This window comes from Castor canadensis, chromosome 11 (assembly GCF_047511655.1).
Source record: "Castor canadensis chromosome 11, mCasCan1.hap1v2, whole genome shotgun sequence".
Taxonomy (NCBI): domain Eukaryota; kingdom Metazoa; phylum Chordata; class Mammalia; order Rodentia; family Castoridae; genus Castor; species Castor canadensis.
The window spans coordinates 84,322,555-84,329,178 of NC_133396.1; positions in this window are offsets into that span (position 1 = coordinate 84,322,555).

Genomic DNA, 6,624 nt, shown 5'->3' on the forward strand with positions numbered 1-6,624 from the left:
GAATTATTTTAACAATTTCCATTTCAAATTGATCATTATTAGTATATATAGAAATATAACATTTTTGAGTGTTGTGTTTATCTTGCTACTTTGCTCCTTGTTGTCATAATTTTTTGGTGTGCAATCTAGGATTTTCAACAGAGATCTGTCCTCTGTGAACAGACATAATTTTACTTCATCTCCAGTTTGGATGCCTTTTATTCCTTTAATTGCTCTTATGTTTTTGCTATACCAAACCTTTTAAGGTTGTAATCCTTTTTGATTTAAAGAGTTTTGACTGATATTATCATAGCAACTCATGTTCTCTTTTGGTTACTATTTGCATGGAATATTTTTTCTCATCCTCCCACTTTCAACCTATTTGTGTCTTTGTATCAAGGTGGGTTTCTTGGACTGGAGGTGTGGTTCAAGTGGTAGAGCGCTTGCCTTGCAAGCATGAAGCCCTGAGTTCAAACCCCAGTCCCACAGAAAAAAAAAAAAAAAGAAAGAAAAAGGTGGGTTTCTTGAAGATAGCATATAGTTGGACCATGCATTTACCCATTCTACCAAGCTCTGCCTTCTGACTGGAAAGTTAAGTCTGTTTATACCTAAAGTAGTTACTTATAAGGGCTTTTCTTCTTGTTATTTTGCTATTTGCCTCTTGTTCCCTACATTCTTTTGTGTTACCTTTTTTTGTAGCCCAATCTTTAAATTCCTTATTTCCTTTTGTGTAGGTTGTATACCTATTTTTTTTTCATAGTTATCATCTGGATTCTATTTACCATCCTAAAGTTTTAACTAATTTGCACTAATATCAACTTAACTTCCATACAATATAAAAACCACTTCTTTGCAGCTCAGTCCCCATTCCTTTTGGTTGTCAAATATTCACTGTGTAACTCAAAATATTCTTTAAGTGCATTAGCCTCAAGCTATGTAGAAAACAAAATGCAGAATTATATACCACAGTTATAATAGCTTTTGAACTAATAATTTTTAGGTATTAGTTTCAAATCACATAGAAAACAAAAAGTGGAGTTACAATACTAGCTTTTATAATTACCCCTGCTTTTATTTTTTACTGAGGTCCTTATTTCCTTGTATAGAGTTACTATAGAATGTATTTCCATTCATCCTGCAGGATTCCTTTCAGTATTTTCCAGTAGGGCATGCCTAATGGTAATGAACTTCCCTTCACTTTTTGTTTATTAGGGATGTCTTAATCTTCCCCTCTTACCTGCCCCCCTCCCACCCTGCCTCAGGAATTGGACCCAGGGCCACCTGGTATGTGCTCCACCACTGAGCCACATCCCTACCACCCTCCTTCACTTTTGAAAGTCAGTTTTGCAGAACATAGGATTCTTGGTTGTCTTTTTTTCCCTTTAATACTTTAAAGACCCACTGACTTTTGGCCTTCAAATTTTCTGATGAGAAATCTGGTGATAATCTTATTGAGGATTCCTTATATCAGTCACTTTTTTTTTTTTTAAGATAGGGTCTCACTATGCACCCCTGTCCTCAAACTCACAATCCTCCTGTCTCTGCTTCCCAAGTGTTGGGATCACAGGTACACAACTTCACAACAACCATCTGCTTTAGACTCTGTTTTTCCAAAGTTTAATTAATATCTCAGTGTGGGTCTGAGTTCATATTAGAGTCATTGCATTTTTTTATGTTTCTATTTGTCTTTCATCAAATTTGGGAAGTCTTCAGTTTCTTCAAATATTTGCTATGCCCCCTTCTCTTGTTCTCCAGATAATGTTCCATATTTCCCATGGGCTCTGTTCACCTTTCTTCTGTTTTATTCTTTCCTTTCTCAGATACAATATTTCCATTGTTCTATCTTTAAGTTCACTGTATCTTTCTTGTGCCTGTTCAAATTTGCCTTTGGAATCACTGTAGAGAATTTTAATTTTCCATTATTGTGTTTTTTAGCTTTAGAATTTTAGGAATTCTTTGACATCTCCATTTTGTTCATACATTAAAAAAATACAACCCTCCCCCTGCAACATCCTCCATATATTTAATTCTCTGAGCATCTTCAAAGTCTTAAGTATGTTTTAAAGTCTTTGTATAGTAGATCTGCTTTCAGGACTATTTCAAAGACTGCTACTGCTATTTTTTCCCCTTTGAACATGTCATACTTATCTTTGCATCCCCCGTGAATTGCTGGAATCTGGACATTTTAATCTAATAATGAACAAATTCTGGATTCTTCCCCCTTCCCAGAAGTGGAAGGAACTTTTGTTATTGTTTGATGTTGTAGGCCGTCTTTGTGCTAAGAAGCAGCCTGGCCTGTACCTGGTATGCACAGTCACTTTCTAATTTTCCCTTATATGCAGTTGTTTTTTTAAAAAAAATATATCAGCCTTTACTGTCTGGCTGCCAAAAAGCATGAAAGAAAAATGGAGGTAGGGAAAAAGAGTGCTCTTTAAATCCCTCGGAAGTCACTTCAGCCAGAGGAGAGGAGACTTGAAACAATGGGAGGAGATGCAACAACAATGGCCACCACTCCCCTTGCAGCTGTGATCAGAAGCAATCAGAGTACTGACCTCTGAGGTCAGAATCTTTATGGCCAACTCTTTATGGTTGTGTGGGGAGGCAAAGTGTAGTACTGTGGTTTTGGACTCAGGCAGGGCCATGCACTTGCTAGGCAGCCACTTTATACCTCTTAAGCCACACCTACTGCCCCAACTCTAACTCTTGAAAGCTGCTCCAGGGAGCACAGGCACAGCCATGTGCTTGGGGGATAGACAGTTGTTATTGCACTAAGAGTTAAAATTCAAAATTAATCATACTTTACTGTTCAAGCATTCCCCTAGAAACTGCAAGCCTTCAGTAGAATCCAGACTTCCAAGTTACAGTACTGAGGATATATGCCAAGATCCTCAGTAGATGCCTGAAACAGTTAATATTGAACCTTTTATACACTGTTTTCTCTCTATATAAACAAATTTAATGATGTTTTCATTTTAACTAAGCACCTGTGTATGATGACTACACTTTTGCAGTTTTAGGTTTGATAGCAAAACTAGCACACATTTCTTTGTCCTTCACAATTTCGTGTTCTTACTGTAGATCTTAACAATCTGATTTTTCTCTTTTTTTATTGTGGATGACTTCCATTTTTTCACTTATGGAAGCACATTATAGCTTCTTTGGCATATCTGAATCACAGATTCACACATTCTTGCACATTGGGGCCACAATAATAAACAAGGGTTACTTGAACAAAAGCACTGTGGTACTAAGACAACCACAGAGTGACTAATGGGCAGGTAATGCAAACAGTATGGATACACTGGACAAATGGATGATTCACACTATAGGCAGGATACTGCAAGATTCCACCATGTAACTCAGAATGGCATTCAATTTAAAATTTATTTCTGGGATTTTCCATGTCTTTCAGACTCTGGTTGACTGCAATTAACAAAGTGTGGAAAGTGAAAGCACAAATAAGGGAGGGCTACTGTGCAGAGGATTTGTTGTCTAGCTAGGAAACAGACTGATGGAAATTTCTACTCCATTTCTTCCTGGAATCTCCTTCCATGCCTAGCCTAGTGTAATTTCAATGTTTTAACTCAGGGAATTAAAATACACCATAGAATATATACCACTTAGGTAAGTGAGAAAAACTGTACATCTCAAAATGAAAACTAAGGGGCAAAATCCTTCAGTTTCCAGTAATAAATAAGACAAAAGAATGACAAAAATTTTCACCACCATCAGAAAAAACGTTTCCCTTTCTCAAATTTGGGGGCCTTATGTTTTATTGTAGTCAAATTTTTTCAGTATTAATTGCCTTTTAAAGATCTCTTATGATCCTCTGGATTTTTTTTTCTTTTTTTGTAATACCCCTTTTTAATTTCTAGTTTTAGTTATTTTGGTCTCTCCCCTTTTCTTTTAGTCACATTGGCTAAGGGCTTATCAATCTTATTTATCTTTTCAAAGAACCAACTTTTTGTTTCATTGATACTTTGTATAATTTTTTAGTCTCTATTTCATTAATTTCTGCCTTAATCTTTATTGTTTGTTACCATCTGAAATAAAATTATGACTTGTGACTTATTTGGCCCTTTAAGGAAAATACTAGGATGAACTGTAAGAAATTGCCATTTTATAGATCAAAAGTTGCTAAATACTAACAATTTCATATGGCTCATCTAATAGATGCTTTGGCTAAAGAACTCTGACATCTGGAATTATTTATCTGTTATAAGGAAGGCAGAAATGCCGGTTAATTTTTTAGCATTCGAAGATGCTCTCTGATTTTCTATGTAACCTACTTTACGCAAATAAGCCTTTTCAACGCAAAGATATTTTATTGACATTACATCTAATTCTATGCAATAAAATTTTTAATGCATCACCAGTCTATTTAGAGGAAGGACTATTTTTATACTTTTAGCTGTGACACTACTAGAGTGTATATGAGGGTCGTTTTGGAGAGTTAGAACTTTTGATGATCAAGTTTTCAGAGTATGAGTCAGGAAGAAATTATGCTAGGATTACAGGAATTGAGTTAAAGATAAATATTCTATTAAATATGGAGAGGGTAGTTTGATGGCTGGACATGCAACTTCTGCTCTTAAAAGCTTTTTGTATTGCTTGAGCTCTCAGCAATGAGGATATAGTACTTTTATGCCACCTGTTGCAAGCGCTTATGATTCAATCGAGTACAGGTAAACAGTACTCAGGAGACTCTTTTTTCAGAGGACAGGATTTTATTTAAACAAATCTACAAGGCACTCTCCCACAGATCCTAATGCCTGTCTCTGCTACCCTAGCTAGCCAGGAGTTTACTCAGGCCTTCTCCAAGCCTCGCTCACCGTGCGATGGTTCTCAGCCGATGAGGGGGTCCAGCCGAGCCCTGGGGAAACTCCTCACGGTGGTTTTCAGTGCAGGTTCGGTCTCACGGTTCACTGGCGACACCCAGCGGTCATCGGGAGAAGGGGCACGCCCTCAAGTGGTGGCTGCCTCTATGTCAGAGCCTCGGGACCAGCCCTGACAGTGGCGATCTCTGGCGTTCAGTGGGGAGCCATGCGTGGTAGTGAGGCTTGGGTTTTTATACTTTGTGGTGACCTCACAGTTGGTGCTATCGGCCTTACCACCTTAGGGTTGGCTTATTTGCATATTGGGCCAGCCATCTTAGGTTTGGCTTATTTGCATATTGCCTGTCACTCTCTGGCTTGGTTTCTAAGTCCTAACACACACTGGCTAATAGTAGATTCCTACTTTAACACAACACAATCCATCAATACAACAGCAATCTTATATGTGCTCACCACAGTCCACTCCCTGAGGTGGACTTGAGGTCCTAGTTTTCAGCATAGGGCCTCAGGGACAAGTTCCATGGTAAACTGGAAGAGTTAATTAGCATCATGAATGGGAACAATTCTCCTTTCATGTCCATGTGAAAGCTGCAATAAAAAGCCTTTTCCCAACTGATGGGATGCCAATGTCCCATATAGCATGCTGTGTAGCATTCATTAGTCCAGTAGTGACACGTGCCCAGCCTGTCATACATGTGGAAGTGGACCAGTGTTACCACCCGGCAGAAGTGGGAAACAGTGAAGAAAGTGATAAATCCTGTAGTTGATGGATGTGGGTGAATCTCCTCTGCAGCCCATTTTTGTAAGTACGTCCATGCAGTCCATTGTGTTGATGGGGGAATGGTATAAATGCCACCCACTGAGGCTGTGTCTTTGCCAAGTTGAACCAATGTTCAAGTTTCCACTGTAGTATTATGTCATCCTTGAAGTCCACAGCCTTCAGTTGATTGTTAATGATTCTTGCCCTGGTGCCTGCTCCTACATCTGATTGGGGTTGTGGAGGTCCAGCATTGAGTCTGGAGATTGCCTCATGTCTGTCGATGAAGGTTCCAAGTGCTGAGTAGCATAGGGTACCCGCACTGGAAATGATGACACATGTTGCAGGGGAATTAAAGGTGGGTCCTAGTTCTACTGGATCAATGGGCTGTTCATCTGGATCACATATAATGGGTGGTTGGAGAGAGTTTCTTCTGGTTTTTGAGATGTTGAAGGTGTTCGTTGTCCAGAAGGAGTTGATGGTGTCTCTTGTGTGATTATTTGTGTTTATCTACAGGGGGGTGGGACATGGGCCTGACTATTTGTGTTTGTTTTGGTGTGTGGGGATTACATAAGTAGTGGATGGAATATACTGTGAGCATGATGGTAAAAAGTGTGATGGGCCTGTGTGTCTTGCAGTACATAAGCCTGCCAAATATCCCCACGTTAGTCCCATTAGATAGAAGAGGAATAGAGTGAAGAAGAATTCGTTTAACATTATTTATCAAGACTTATAAAATCTATATCTATCAATAGTAAAGAGCCTCAAGATTAAGAATAAGAATAAGAGGAGTGTGTATGTGATAGAAAATGTTATGTCTAGGACTATAAGAGTTATTTCTGGTTTAAGCATTGAGTGTATTGCTTACTAGTTGTCTATGGTGTTGTCCTACTGGGTGTTCAGTCCTGCAATATGAACAAAAATTCCATCCTATATTTCTTTTGTAAAGGGTTTTTAACTCTATGGTTTTGTTTTTCCTATATGTGTCAAAGTATTTTTTCCAATTAAGGAATGAAAGGTATTGTTTAAGTGCATGTATCAAGATTGGTTTAA